This window comes from Leopardus geoffroyi, chromosome B3 (assembly GCF_018350155.1).
Source record: "Leopardus geoffroyi isolate Oge1 chromosome B3, O.geoffroyi_Oge1_pat1.0, whole genome shotgun sequence".
Taxonomy (NCBI): Eukaryota; Metazoa; Chordata; class Mammalia; order Carnivora; family Felidae; genus Leopardus; species Leopardus geoffroyi.
In genome coordinates, this window is record NC_059337.1 from 18,815,640 (window position 1) to 18,832,012 (window position 16,373).

The 16,373-nt window shown below is 41.8% G+C and overlaps 1 protein-coding gene across 1 annotated transcript in view; it reads right to left on the bottom strand.

Annotated features, from left to right (window-relative positions):
* Positions 1 to 6,592, bottom strand: part of CERS3 (ceramide synthase 3) — a 105,837-nt gene extending 99,245 nt beyond the window's left edge. The window contains exon 1 of the mRNA XM_045448790.1: positions 6,342 to 6,592. The gene's annotated coding sequence lies outside the window, so the exon portion shown is untranslated. The remainder of the gene's footprint in view (positions 1 to 6,341) is intronic.
* Positions 6,593 to 16,373: the final 9,781 nt, after the last annotated feature.

Sequence of the window (16,373 nt, forward strand, 5' to 3'; positions counted from 1 at the left end):
GTTTCTTGGCCATTTGGATATGCTCTTTTGTGAAGTACCTGTTCAAATCTCTTGCCCAGGGGTGCCTGAGTGATTCAGTTAGTTAAACATCTGACTCTTGATTTTGGCTCAGGTCATAATCTCACGGTTCGTGAGTTTGAACCCCGTGTTGGGCTCTGTGCTGATGGCACGGAGCCTGTTTGGGATTCTCTCTCTCTCTGTCTCTCTCTCTCAAAAATAAACATTAGGGGCGCCTGGGTGGCTCAGTCGGTTAACCGGCCAACTTCAGCTCAGGTCGTGATCTCGCGGTCTGTGAGTTCGAGCCCCGTGTCGGGCTCTGTGCTGACAGCTCAGAGCCTGGAGCCTGCTTCAGATTCTGTGTCTCCCTCTCTCTGACCCTCCCCCGTTCATGCTCTCTCTCTGTCTCAAAAATAAATAAACGTTAAAAAAATAAAAAAAAAAAAAATAAACGTTAAAAAAATTAAAAAAAAAATAAATAAACGTTAAAAAAAATCTCTTGCCCTATTTTCTATTGTGTTGGTCTACCTTTTTTAATGGACCTGTTTCCTGATTCTGGACATGACTCTTCATTGTTTATATGTATGGCAAATGTCTCTTTCCCCTCTGCAGCTTGTCTCTTACTCTTTTAATAGTAAGCTTTGATGGAAAGAAGCTATTCGCTTTAGGATAGTCCAATATATAGATCTTTTTCATTATGCTAGTACTTTTTGTGTCTTGTTTTAAAAAAAAATCACTGCCTGCCCCCAGGTCATGAATATATTCTATTTCGTCATCAAGAATGATGTTGTCCAGTGGAAAAATAGTTGGAGCCAAATATGTAACTGAAAGTTTTCTCCTAGTCACATTTAAGGAAGTAAGAAAAAAAAGTGAAACTAATTGTAATAATGTATTTTATTTAACACGATATATCTCAAATATTATCATCTCAACATATAACCAGTATAAAAATTATTAATGAGACATTATGAATTTTTTCTCTCTGGTAAGTTTTTGAAATCTGGTGTGCGTTTTGCACTTATAACCTGTCTCTACTGGACCAGCCATATTTCAGGGACACAATTGCAACAAGTTGCTAGTGGCTATCATATCAGAACAATGCAGATTTAGAAATTATAGTTTTACCTGCCACACCCAAATTAACATTCAGATGTGCATAAATTTCGAGGTTAGAATCAGGATTCTAGGTTTTTCCCCCCATCTGTATATTCAAATGCCTATCCCTTCTGTATAGTATCAACATGATCATAAATCAAGAGTCCAAATAGATGGAGGCTTATGTCTAGAATCTCTAGTTCATTTCATTGGTCTACTGTGCCTTTGGCTTTAGTTTCTTTTCTTTTTTTTAAGTTCCCTAGTTGATTCTTATATTCAGCCAGTAATGAGAACCACTACTAGTAGGTCACAAAATTTATTAGTAGCTATGACCAGAAATTTTATGGAGTGGAATGGGATGGAATAGAAGAGAAAACATCAATACGTACCCAGTATTGTTCTGTGAAACTTTCATTTCGGTCACTGTGTGTGTGTGTGTGTGTGTGTGTGTGTGTGTGTGTATTTAAATTGAGATCTAAAAAGTATTTCTTACCATCAGTGATGCCTCCCCCCCCCCCCCCACCAAAAAGTCTGAAATCTACTACAATAGTGCAATCTGTGAACCAATTACTTGGGAAAATTCAGCTTGCATGTTATCTTATAGTTGTCATCTAGAAATGCTCTGAAGCTTTATTCTTATACCATTGGTTATAGACCAAAGCAGATCTCCATTTGAAACAAGTCAGGGAAAGCCACTTACAGCTAATAGGACAGGAGGAGCTCATTATAAAACCCTGCAACTTTGACCCAAAGCAGAATATGATAATGAATTCATGATGTGAACGTTACAAATGAAAATTGCTAATCTGCATAATTTGAGATTTGTTCAGCATCAGCAGATTTTATGGTTTTCAAGTTTTAATGGGATGTCAAACAAGAAAACAAAATTTGAGGGGAAGAAATTGAAGCCAATTTAGCTATTAAATGATGTTAAATAACCTTCGTTATTGAAGAAAATGCTCTCAGAATTTTTGCTTGAATTTTGAAAGGATTATTTTAATGTTCGGCTTATGTCAAGATCAATCTAATCAACAACTATTTATTGACTATCCACTAAAATATGTCTGGCAAAGGAATCAAAATAAGAGGAAAAGACTTTGTTCTTGCATACGAGTACTCTGTAGAGAACAAATGGATTGTGGCATACGATTTTCCCTAAGTACTTCATTTTAGAACATGGATATAGTAAATAAAAATTATTTCAAGCCCCTTAATGTAACATTTTGTCTCTCCAAATGTAATATTTTGTCTCTTCAAATGCATGCCTTATCTGTGAATTTCACAGTTTTCTCATTAAGAGATAAAGGAGGGATATACTTGGTGGTTATTTCATAAGAGATACAAATGTTGAATTATTATGTCATATACCTGAAACTAACACCATGTTCTATATCAGTTATACCTCAAAAAAAAAAAATTAAAAAGCTGGAGACCTGTTTTCATTTTTCCCTTCTCCAGTCCTAGTGACCACATGTCACATGTTTCAGAAGGCCCAGCTACAAAGATGGAAGAAGAACCATCTATGACAGAAAGAGAAATAAACCTTGGTCACACAGACACACAATATATGTATCCTTTGGTTTTATTTTTATATTATGCACCTGCACGTAAATGTATGTGTGCAAGAGAGAGACTGTGGTGTGTGTGTGCGTGCCAATCTTTAAAAAAATTTTTTTTGTAATGTTTATTTATTTTTGACAGAGAGAGACAGAGCATGAGCAGGGGAGGGGCAGAGAGAGAGGGAGACACAGAATCTGAAGCAGGCTCCAGGCCCCGAGCTGTCAGCACAGAGCCCAATGTGGGGCTCGAACTCACAGACCGCGAGATCATGACCTGAGCTGAAGTCGGACGCTTAACCAACTGAGCCACCCAGGTGCCCCATGTGTGCCAGTCTTAAAGAGATTTGGAGATTTTCATTAAATATCTCCATTTTTTTGCTCTTTCCTGAAGATAGAATTTGGAGATCAATAAAAAGGAAGATTTCCATTGAACTGAAACCTCTATAAACCAAATACCAGCTATGTGATAGGCCTTGGGTCTGTTGAGTTTACTCTCCTTAAGAATGCAGCATGAACTGTCTCCACAGACTTTCCAATGACCAGATGGGGGAAAAAATACAAAAACAAACAAACAAACAAACAAAACAAGAAGAAAAGAAGAAGAAGGAGGAGGAGGAGGAGGAGGAGGAGAAATGGTTATTAAAATGAACCAAATCCCTTTGACTTTACATTTCTTTATATTTGCGAGGAATGTAGACACTCACAGCTCAAGAAATTTTAAATTCTCATAATTAGGAAAGGTGAAGTTTGTGTCAAGGTCACCCAAGTTAAATCCCCTTCTCACTAGAGCCACCATCTATTTGTTAGTGGGCTTGCTCAGACTTTAAGGTATGATAATAATGAAATTTGAAAATAACTGTCTTTAAAAGACAGTGATTGCTAACGTCTATTTATAACCAAACATCTGTCTTCCATCAACAGAAAGCCCTGTGAAGAATTTTGGCTGTTACAGTGTTGTACAAGGTCGAAGATTCTTAATATCACCACTCACTTGCCATTTTAGGGTTTTATGCCTAAGCCCTAATTTAGGTTTTTAGCGTGATTTCTGTTTTCATCTAAAAAACCCACTGCAAGATGCAATCTTAAGGCAATGTATATAGTATGACCCATAACATGATGAGACTGATGGTTGCATAGGGCTTAGGAAAATAAGTCTTGCTACTTTAGAAAGTCTTATTTCATAGTGACAATTGTCTGGACTGTCTAGGGCTGTCACAAAGATTTCTTCAATCATTCTGAGTCCACCAAATAAACAAAACAACAAACTTGGGCTGTGTAGGACCAATAAAGTTGGTGTATTGGGTGTGCAGGTGTTTCTAAGAGAAGGGAGACCTGCATTTGATTCCAAAGGGAGCCCCCCTGTTCCTCTCTTCTATCTCTCTGTAGGGAGAGATTGTCAAAGCACCATTCTTGATGCCAACTAGCCCATTTGGTGAACGTGACTATAGGCTTTTAGCCAGTAAATAAATCAAATACTCTTCTTCAAATCCACTTTTTTGAAGGTGTATTATCTCCAGTTCATTCTTTGGACTCCATCCCTAAATTCACATTGGGGATGCCTCAGAAAGCCCAAGGCTATTGTACAGATGGCCTAGAGCCCAAGGTAAATGAATGGTTGCCATGCTACACTCTGTGTTTTATGAGACCTTGGACCCTCCTCCCATGCACAGCCTGCGGGCAATGTCTTGGGGGCCTAAGAAAACTCAAACGAACTCTGTGTGTGTGTGTGCGTGTGTGTGAAGGCGTGTGTAAAAACATATCTTTCCTTTAACTCTGCAAAGATTAGCACAACAAACTGATACTTGCAAAAGAGTTATCTGATGCTCTTGCTTTTTGCCTGATTTTACTACGCTCTGGGGGGCTCTTTGCATAGGATGTTTACCACTCTGCCTCACAGGCTGTGTCAAAGCCAGATCAGCTCCACCACAGAAGATGTCAATAATCACCACCTGGTTTTCAAGGAAAGTCAGTGACACTATGATAGAATAAACAACACTGGTCAGTTCCATGAGGGCACAGTCTTGTCTGTTCACTGCTGATACCCCTGAGCCCAGAACAGGATCCATTAGCAAATAACGGGAGAAATCAATACTATTTATCAAAAGCCTATCATTTGTCAGTCATGCAGAAGGCACTTTGCATACCTTGTCTTTCTATCCTTTATAACAAATAACCCTGCGGGATGGATATTATAATAATTAGCTTATAAATAAAGAAACTGAGGTTTGAAGAATTTCACTGGCTTGCCTAGGTCACATAAATAGTAAGCAGAAAGCAGGGATTCAAATCTAGATCTGTCTGCCTTTCTAGCCCATGTTCTGTTCACCACACCATGCCTTCACCCCAACAGAAGCAAATTATAGACTGACTTTTGGTCTTTTGCTATCAGATACCAGGTTGGCATATTTACATATTATCATGGCTTCAGAAACCCCTCTATAGGACAAGGTTTCTGAAGGGCTGACAGAACAGGATATAGGAACAGAGAAGGCTCCAATCATGTATTTCTGTGTGCAACAGACTTTGGGCTTTCTCACTTCTCTGCTATGCTACTATACCTCTCACTAAGCTGAAATGTCCTCATTGGAAAACTTCAGAACATGAGTTCTGTCTCACTGAATTAAATGGGCAATGCATTTATGCACAGCAAGGACTCAATAAATGTAGATTATTACTAACCCAGAATTATGTAGGTTATTACTGACCCAGAATTGTCTCCAAACTATGTCAATTGATTTGATTGCTTTTGGAAAAGGCAGAAGTATTTTTAAAGGGAAGATTATGCAATTATTATCTATTTTCCCCCCTTAAAAAATGTGCCCCTTTGTTCAGCAAATTCTACTGATGAAATTTTTTTTAAGTGGCAACCCCTTTTTAAAAAGCTTATAGGGGAAAAGGCAGGAAAAGGTGCTGTTTAAAGTCAGAAACCTCACTCGTGATTGAGAAAGTACTTGAATATTGAGGATTAACACATAAATTAATATTCATCATCTGGTGAGTCCCATAGGTTTCTTTCCCTTGCTCTGCATAAGGCTTTTCAGGAAACAACACTGTTTCAAAGAATATCCTCACTAAACGTGTACATGAGTTAGAAAAAAGGAAAATTTTATTATGTTCCTCTAGCCAAGGCTGACAGTTTTATAACTAATCGGTTAATGCCCTCTGGACACACACAGCATGGAGAGGGTCTCATCCAAGATAGAGCCGGTTTAGAGAAGTTGGCCGCTGTGAGGTGAGCAAGTCCTGCCTTGTTCCAAACTTCAGACATGCCGAAATGGTCTGAGATGGCCTTGGCCATGCCACCTGGAGATCTGTGGTCACCCTTTCCATTTCTCCTTCCGAATACACCAAGCTGTACTGACTGAGGGCTCAGCCTCATGTGAGTCCACTCCCTGATTCCACTCCACTTCCTACCCCTACAATGAATCCATTTACACTTGCCAGAGAGCAAGTGATACAGGTCACGAGGAGAAGTCTGGACTCAACATTTGCTCTCCACTACTGAATATTTTTGAAGGAAAAGTCATCAAGCAATGGGATTCAAATGATCAGGCCAAAAATGAGCATTTTGATCATCTCTCTCTCTCTCTCTCTCTCTTACACACACATACACACACACACACACACAGTCAAGGCCAACGTGGTTTGAAAGCTCTCAAATGGCCACAACAACAGCAAAATGGTGCCTACCTTTTCTGAAATCTCAGCCCACAAAAGATGCCCCTTGCCTGTGAGGAGCAGTCAGAGGCAGATTTCCAGCGTTCCAGTCAGCTTCGTTCTCATCAGAAAGCAACACACCTCATCTCTGTGTAAGCTCTGAAATTCTTTCAGAGACCCACCCTCTAAAGTTGCAAGTCAAGATTTCCGACTGAGGGCGATCAGTGACGTGAGGCAAAGCTACTGGATGGCACCTTGAATTTCTTCCTGACGGGAGGATGCTTCCTGTTTCACCACTTGGGAGAGGAGAGGACTGGAACTCAGTCAGACACGGGATGACAAATGCAGGATTGCCTCATCATTGTTGGTTTTGGTGCTCACCGTCATTGGCCAACTACTAAACGAGGTGGTCTTACTGTTTGCGTTAAAAGGAAGGGGTTTATGTGGCGGAGAGAAACCTGAAACACTGTTGACAACCCTACTCTACTCGCCGAGCGCGTCTGACAGCAGCTATAGCACTTTCTAGAAGCCTGGGAATATTGGCGGAGCTTTGGACTAACTAAATCCCTACCACAACCACCAACAGCATGCCACCCATCCGCAGAAAGGCAACCAGTTCTCTGTCTGTTTCATAGCGGGGGGGGGGGGTGGCAGTGAGGAATATCAGTTTTTTGAACCACGTCACAAAAAATAAAAGTCTGACCGCCCTTTCCTTTCAGTATAGTCAGAGGTAATGCACTTTGTTTATATTCGTGTCAGCCTCAGAGAACAGCCGTCACAGACAACGAAAGGCGAACCTGTTAGTAGCAGGACACAAACGTTGTCTGTCTGCTTGAGGCGCTCCAATTTCAAAGGCAAGTATGCCTACATTTACAGTGTTTATTTGAGATATTAGACCTTTTGGGGCCGTTTTCACTTTCTCTTGCCTGAAGATGAAACAACTCTGGGCGTGGATTATTTAAAGGTGCTTTGACGAGCAAGGAAGCTTCACAAGTTGGTACTTGCACCCCCTCGTAGCCAAACCTCACCTCCCGGGCGGTTCCGGCCGGGCCGCCTACTCTGAGGGCCTGATTCAAGGCCCTTCCCATCGGCCGACTTCAGCTGCTGAGAGACACCTTTCTTCTCCTGTCAGCTAATCAATGACAGCAAATTAAAAATTAACTAGAGGCAGAGAAGAGGGGAGGCCAGTTTCAGACTCCACAGTTTCTCAAGTTTCACTAATGAAATTCCATTCACAGATGGAGGATTGGTGAAGGCCCTTTCACGGGACCCTCGTTCACTGAATTCTTCCTACCCTGTTTTTCTCTCCAGACTTTCATTTTTTTTTAATTGTTTTTAAGTTTATTTATTTTTGAGAGAGAGAAAGAGACAGTGCATCCACACAATGGGGAAGGGACAGAGAGAGAGGGAGACACAGATTCCAAGGCAGGTTCCACGCTCCGAGATGTCAGCACAGAGCCCGACATGGGGCTTAAACTCACGAACTGAGAGATCACGACCTGGGCCAAAGTCTGATGCTCAACTGACTGAGCTACCCAGGCGCCCCTCTTCCCAGACTTTTTTGGGGCTATGACAGGGTTAGGAAATCTTAAAGCTCATCTGGCAGGAGGGCTGAGCTCCCAGCAGAGTGGTCACTAAGTGAGGCAGGTTGTGTGGTTCAGATTCTGGTCATGTCTTACCAGGCGACTCCGTAGAATTGCCTGGTCTTCCTGACCCCAGGCTACTATCCCTTTCTAGTCCATCATTCTCCAACTGCCACCCAGCTTACCTTCCTAATTGTTTTTCTTTATCGTGTCTTTCTTCCCCACTGATAAAGCTCTACCAGCTACCTTTTCCCTGTAAGCTTTCTTAGCATGGATGACGGCCTGGTTCCTGGTTGCAAGCGGCAGAGCTCAGTACCTCCTCAATAACCAGAAGAATCCCATCATCATATGCTGTAGTGAGTCACTGTCAGGGTGTAGTCCCTTCTTCCTTCAGGGACAAAGGTAAAACTTAACCTGTTGCACAATCTATGTGACAGGGTACCTCCAGAGGGATAGAAGTGGGGAATTCTGATGGTTTGTGGGTTGTGATATGGGGGGAGCTGTGTGCGTGCACATCAGTCCAGTGTGTCTTTGCACAACTCCTCTGAGGAAGACAAATAAATACAAATATGGTTCTTTCAAAGACTCCGAAGGTGATGCCTTTCCTTTTCCCTTTCCCCCTTGTGCCTCATGATGAATGTATCAGTTCACTGCTAACAGAAGAGAGAGAACCCCAGGAAGCATGTAACCCCAGGAAGCAGGTAACATGCGTGTGTGGGTGTCTCTTCCCTGGGTAACACTTAACTGTCTCCTTTTATGAGAAAAGTTTAGAAGCCAGTTAAGACATTAAATCTGTTGTACATTTTAAGTCCTCATAAATAGATGCTGTTTATTAAATCTTAATGATTTGCTTTTTGAAAGTCAACATCACACCTCTGCCAATTAAACGTGGGCAGTTAAGCCTGATATTAGTGGACAAAGTTTCACGGGGAGCCGCCAGGGGCTGCATTGCAAAATGGATGGGTTTTAACACGCAGAGCAAACTTATTACTGTTACTGAAGTGAGTGAGTGTGTAAAACACCTACTGGGAATATTTCAAAGAGTAAAACAGGAGAGGGGGATAAGGTAAGAGCAGTGAGGACCCTAGGCAAACCTAGTCAGGAGTCTGGAGGGCCACTTAGGAACTCACAAGAGAAACACAGCATAAGCAGGACGCTGGAAAATGGACTCTGGGCCACAGCAGGAAAGCACAGAACTAGAAATTGTGTCCAAAGTTCTGCTAGCCAGGAGCAGAGGGTGTCCAGGGTATAGACACAGAGGAAAGGGACGGGGAGCAATTTCTGATATTTAAATTGCATGTTACATTGCAAACCAATTCTGAGCCTAATTTTCTAGAGAAGGAAATGTAAGTTTGATAGAAGTGACCTGCTTTTACCTCAAAGGAGAGAAACCCTTCCAAGAAACTCAATGAGTACAGTTTGGGCTACATTGATCTTAACCTAACCAGTCCAATTTTCTGGGCTTTTAGGTACAAAAACACTGTTTCCTTATAATGTTTCATCTTATCATTTTCACAGACTTCCCAAATGCAAATGTTTTTCTGATAGACAGATATGTTAAGTCAAAATGCTACCGAACTGTGTATTCTTTAAATAGGTACATGGAAAACCTCCTATGGGACAAGGTGATGTCTTCACAAATGCCTAGAACAATACCTACACCGACTCAATTTGAACACTACATCTTCTTGGTGTTAAAAGCTCCCTGGATGATTTGCCTAAATCCCCACAATGGACGATAGATTACAGACCCACCTCAGAAACATTATAGGTTTGGTTTCCAGACCACTGCAATAAAGTGAACATCTCAATAAAGCTGGTCGAGGAATTTTTTTGCCTTCCCAGTGCATGTAAAAGTTATCTTTATACTCTACTGTAGTATATTAAATGTACAATAGCATTATATCTAAAGAATGTATATATCTTAATTCAAAAATACTTTCTTGCTAAAAATACAGTATCATCTGAGCTTTCAACCAGTCCTAATCTTTTTGCTGGTGGAGGGTCTCACCTCGATGTTGATGGCTGCTGGCTGATCAGGGTGGTGGCTGCTAAAGGGCGGGGCGGCAGGGGCAATTTCTTAAAATGAGATGACAGTGAAGTTTGTTGCATCGAAAGACTCTCCCTTTCATGAACATTTGTCTGTGGCTTGCAATGCTATTTGATAGCATTTTACTCACAGTAGAACTTCTTTCAAAATTGGAGTCAATCCTGCCGTTGTTTGACCAACTAAGTTTTGTAATATTCTAAATCCTTTATTGTCATTTCAAAAATCTTCACAACATCTTCACCAGTAGATTCCATCTCAAGAAACCACTTTCTTTGCTTATCCTTAAGAGGCAGCTTTTCATCCAGTTACGTTTGATCACGAGATGGCAGGGGCACCTGGGTGGCTCAGTCAGTGAAGTATCCATTACCCCCACTCACCAGGTTCCACAATCCCCCTGGCCCAGTGTTAAAGAGAATCATTTGTGTATTCACTGAGTTTCGGCTCAGGGTATGATTTCACGGTTCATGGGTTCAAGCCCTGTGTCGAGCTCTGTGGTGACAGTGCAGAGGCTGCTTGGGATTCTTGCTCTCCCTCCCTTCCTTCTCTGAGGTCTTGAACCCTTGAAGTCACCCATGAGGTTTGGAGTCAACTTGTTCCAAACTCTTGTTCATGTTGATATGTTGACCTCTTCCCATGAATCACAATGTTCTTGAGGGCACGTGTAATGATGAATCCTTTCTGGAAGGTTTGCAGTTGACTTTGCCAAGGTCCAGCAGAGGAAGCACTATCTATGGCAGCTGTAGCCTTATGAAATGTATTTCTTAAACAATAAGATTTGCAACTTGAAATGACTCCTTGATCCACTGATTGCAGAATGGATATTGGGTTAGCAGGCATGAAAACAACATTAATCCTACTGTACATCTCCATCAGAGCTCTTGGGTAGCCAGGTGCATTGTCAATAAGCAGTCATATTTTGAAAAGAATCTTTTTACTAAGCCATAAGTGTCAACAGTAGGCTTAAAAATAGTCAGTAAATCATGTTGTAAAAAGATGTGCTGTCACCCAGGCTTTGTCGTTCCCTTTACTGAGGGCAGGACAAGTAGATTTAGCTTAATTCTTAAGTGTCCTAGGATTTTCAAAATGGAAGTGGGCACTGACTTCAAGTTAAAGTCACTAGCTGCATTAGCCCCTAACAAGAGTTGGACTGTTTTTTGAAGCTTTGATGCCAGGCACTGACTTCTCTCTAGCTGTGAAAATCTTGGATGGCATCTTCTTCCAAGAGCAGGCTGGTTCATCTACACTGAAAATCTGTTGTTTAGTGTACTCACCTTCATTGTCTCAACTAGATCTTCTAGAGAACTTGATGCAGCTTCTACATCAGCCCTTGACTTGATGCTCACTTTGTACTTTGATGTTATGGAGATGGGTTCCTTCCTTAAACATCATGAACCAACTTCTTCCAGCATCAAACGTTCTGTCTGTAGCTTCCTCCTCTCTCTGAGCCTTCACAGAATTGAAGAGAGTGAGGGCCTGGCTCTGGATTAGGCTTTGGCTTCAGGGAATGTATGGCTGGTTTGATCTTCTATCCAGACAAAGTTTTACTTTCTCTGTATCAGCAATAAGGCTGTTTCACTTTCTTATCGTTCGTGTGTTCACTGGAGTAGCACTTTTCATTTCTTTCAAGAACTTTCCCTTTGTGTTCACAGCTTGGCTAGCTGACTCCAGAGGCCTAGCTCTCAGCCCATGTTGGCTTTTGACACACCTTCCTCATTAAGCTTAATCATTTCTAGGTTTTGATTTAAAGTGAGAGACCCATGGCTCTTCCTGGTACTTGAGCACTTAGAAGGCATTGTTGGGTTATTAATTGGCCTAGTTTCAATATTGTTATATTTTAGGGAACAGGAAGCCCTGAGGAGAGGGAGAGATGGGGGAACATCTGGTTGGGGGAGTAGTCAGAACACACATATTTATTGGTCAAGTTCGCTGTCTTATGATTACAAGAGTAACATCAAAGATCACAGATCACTATGACAAATATAATTATAATGAAAAAGTTTGAACTGTTGCGAGAATTACCAAAATGTGACAGAGACACCAAGTGAGCAAATGCTGTTGGGAAATGGTGCCTGCCGATAGACTTGTTACACGCAAGGTTGCCACAAAGTTCCAGTTTGTAAAAAATGCATGATCTGTGAACCACAACAAAGTAAAGCACAATAATACAGGTATGTCTGCATAGAATCTGAACTGAGTCCCTATTACCCCCACTCACCAGGTTCCACACTCCCCCTGACCCAGTGTTAAAAGATTTCCTGGCAGATAATTTGAGAGAAAGTGAGAAAACGAAAGAGAGGTCATCAGAACTGATGGTTCTCATATATTCATACTTGAGTGCCACCCCCTAATCTCCTTCCCCTCTCCTGCTTTAGGTCTCTTCATATCACACTCATCATCATATAACACATGTGACCTCTTATTGACTTCTTTGTGACCCATCTCCCCCATCAGAATATTAGCTCCATGAGTGCTGGGATTTTTGTCTAACTTGCTCATGGCTGAGTCCTCTGGGGACAGAACAGTTCTTGGCACTCAATGCTGAGTGGGTACACTTAATTTGGTTATTTATGGTTGAGTCTCTTCCAATCTACCACAATAGACAGTTGCTTTTTTCAAAGGTAGTTCATTGGGCTTTCTCAAAACTTACAGGTGGGTACTGGGTGTCATGAAGGTGGCCAGTTCTAGTCTGAGTTTGTTGGGAGAGAGGGAGATTTTTCCCTCAAAGACTTAGGTCTGTTACACTCTGAGTACTTAAAGCAAAGGGTTTTTAGAATCCATCTGGCTCATACTCTGGGAAGGCCATGGAGCTGTCTGCCAGCCAGATCATACATTATCGTGTGAGCTGCCTGCCTCTCAGTCCACAGCCCTCACTGAGAGATGGCCAGAAGGTCTTGCATATGGCCCTGGCCACAAGTGTGGCTGTGGGTGACCAGGCAGCCCTCATCTCAACTTGCCTCTTCCAGAAAGTTCTTGTTGCTACACCCGCTTCCACTTTGTGCTATGTGATCTTATGTTTATTAGCTGTGTGACTCCAGGCAAATCACCTAACCTCTCAGTCCGTTGGATTTCTCACATGAAAAATGAGGAAAATAACAGCAACGCCTCAGAGTTGTAAAAACAGTAAATGAGGTAATGTCCATAGAAGAGCACCTGGCATATAGTAAGACCTCTGTTGACGTTAGCTATGATGATAATTATAATTGCTGTTACTAATTTATTTCATCTATAGGCTTTATTCCTATGTTACTTTATAATAGACTTTATTTCATGCACATAGACATAGATTCTCCAATTAAATCTTGAGTAAGACTCCAAGTAGCACCCATTACCATTCTCTGAACACACACATTTATTCATTAACTCATTGATCAAGTATTTCATTGGGTTCATACCATGTGCCAGGCACATCATATCTTTTGTGGGAGCTAAGGATCTCAAGAATAAAAATATAGCATGATTGCCCAAACTGATACAGACACACACTCATATGGATGAGCATAAGTGTTCACAAACCTATTATACAGAGTACAATAGGCTCTGCATTGGACAAATTGGGACCACAGAGGAGATGAACTCTCAAACATTTACTATTTCATATCCTACATGCATGCAAGCATAAGCTGCGGATTTTAGATGAGGAGCTAAGACTGTATAATATGGCATCAGGAAGCAGAAGGGTAAATAAAATTTTCATCCCCCAAACAACCAATCCCCTGACTGTCTAGGTCTGTGAAGGTACAGCTTGGTAGCTTCAACAGCTGTGCTCCTTTATCCAGCACCGTGTTGGGCATCAAAGTAAATAGTCCATGTGCTTTGAATAGACTTATATGAGTTGTGTCAACAATAGGTAGGAAGCAACAGGAGATAAGAGGGAGATGAGTGTCTCAATAAACACATGGGCTGTCAATACCATGTTATGTGTGATAATGGGAAACAAAATGCCCCTGATCCATCCAGCCATCACTTATTCAACACATATACTATACGAGGTGCTTGACATACAAAGATGGAGACAATGTCCCTGACCTCAAGGAGACTACCATCTATCTTTGTCCCCTTACTCTATTCTCCCTCCTACCCCATACCCTACATGCTACCTGCCAACAAGGAACCAGGAGAAGATCTGCTTGGCTAGCCTGAGACACCCCAAAATGGGCACATTTCTTCAGCTTGTGAATTCTTGGGTATGATTTTTTTTTCAAGCCAGACTAAGTTTCATGAAGTCAGCCAACTAAGACTTATTCGCATGAACAAGACACTCACCCATCTGCCTGCTTGTGAACAAAAGACTGATTATTCCATGGGGCACCAGAAATGCAGCCCAGGCTTGAGGTTAAGAGTGCTGACCACCTGTGGGATAGTGGCTATCGGACCACCTCAGTCACTCTCTGGTCACTTCCAGATTCCCTATGATGGAGTTCTAAACCAAGTACATTTCCCTTCATCAGCTGCTTTTTTGCCACCAAAGCACCCACAGTGACCAGAACATCCCAGTACAACCAAGAATGGTACTGAGATCCCAATCCTTGGGGGCTGTTTCCCTTTTCCTTTCTGGTTCCTGAGGTAGAGCCATCCTCCTGCATGTTGCTACCAAGTAATCTCAAAACACAGCCTTTATCAACTTACTTCTTTCCTCCAGAATCTAGGGCATCTTTATGCTGGTTACATTCGATCTAAATTTCTATGACAGCTGATTTCCTAAACTCCCCTCAAAAATGGGATCCCCACCTAGGCTATCCCCTTGTCATCCCCACTGTACTCCAGTACCTTGAGTCCCTGGGCTGAGCCCGTAGCTATGCTCACTCTGACCTTAGCTTGCATCCCACCTGTGATCAATCCCTCCTCATCCAAGACCTCCATTTCCATTTCCTCTGGGAAATTCTGCCTCTCTAATCAACTAAATCACGCTTTCTCTTACTTGAGCCTTTACGCTTATCTGAATCACACCATGAGCTCCATTTTATATGCAGCCCCATTCTTACCAGTATAGAACAAAATCCTTCCATCATACAACTGGATGAGTGTGTGTGTATGTATGCACACATACACATGCAGGTATGTGCCTTGTCTCCACTAGGCTGTAAACACCCTATGAGCCCAAATAGCCTGGAAACACTACCAGGTTCATAGGAGACCCTCAATAAATATTAGTCGAGGATCTGATAACACTCCTTTCCCCTACATTTTAAGCTATAGGTACCTTCTGCTGCCACTCTTCCTCCTTCCACAGTATTTTCATTCCTTCAACAATTATTTATTGAGCCTGGAAACAGGAAAATCACAATGAACAAGGCAGCTATGGCCCCTGCTCTCTAGCTACTCAGTCTCAAGTTCTGCCTAAGGTTGGAAAGGCAACCACATTCCCTGAATGTCAGCACCCATTTCTTCTCCCTCTTTGGGAGACTATCCACAGGTCAGCGGTGCTACCCAGCCAATGCTGGGGTCTAACAGTTTGGAAGACACTAAAAGGATATGAGCACAATACTATATACACCAAGTTGATTACAAAGCGTCCTTCACTGCCTTCTACTGAGACCTCACATCAGGAAAAATAACCCCTTTTGACCTCTTTTACATTAGACTGGTTTTGCATTAGAAATTCAGATGTCACATAACTTGTTTCACTACTGGGTGCTGCCACAAAGTGTTCAATGAGATAGGATGATTTCTATTCACTTACACAGCAGATGTTTCGTATCTTTCCTGAAAAAAACACCAAATGTTGGTTCTTCTTTCTTTCTTTCTTTTAAATGTTTATTTACTTATTTTGAAAGAGAGAGAGGGGGGCAGAGAGAGAGAGAGAGAGAGAGAGAGAGACAGAGAGAGAATCCCGAGCAGGCTCCATGCTATCAGCACAGAGTCCAATGCGGAGCTCGATCTCACGAACCGTGGGATCATGACCTGAGCCAAAATCAAGAGTCAGATGTTTAACTGACTGAGTCACCCAGGTGCCCCTAGTTCCTCTTTAAAAAAAACCAGGTATAAAAATTAAGTTTCACTAAAAACTAATAATATGCATCACCGAATGTTTCCATGAATAATTTATAATGTTCATTCATTCATACATCTATGGAGTTGTACGTACTACATCATACTATATACTATATATACTACATCATAGCAGTTATGACAACTATAAGTGTGGTTATAATAACAATACTTTGCTTGATCATATTAAACTGTCTGCAAGGCGCATTTGCAAAAGAGAATACTAGCCATTTATAAGTAAATATCTAGGGGCACTTGGGTGGCTCAGTCAGTTAACTGTTTTACATCGGCTCAGGTCATGATCTTGTGGTTTGTGGGTTCAAGCTCTGCGTCAGGCTCTGTGCTGACAGCTTGGAGCCTGGAGCCTGCTTCGGATTCTTGGTCTCCCTATCTCTCTGCTCCTCCCCTGTTCATGCTCTGTCTCTCTCTCTCTCAAAAATAAAT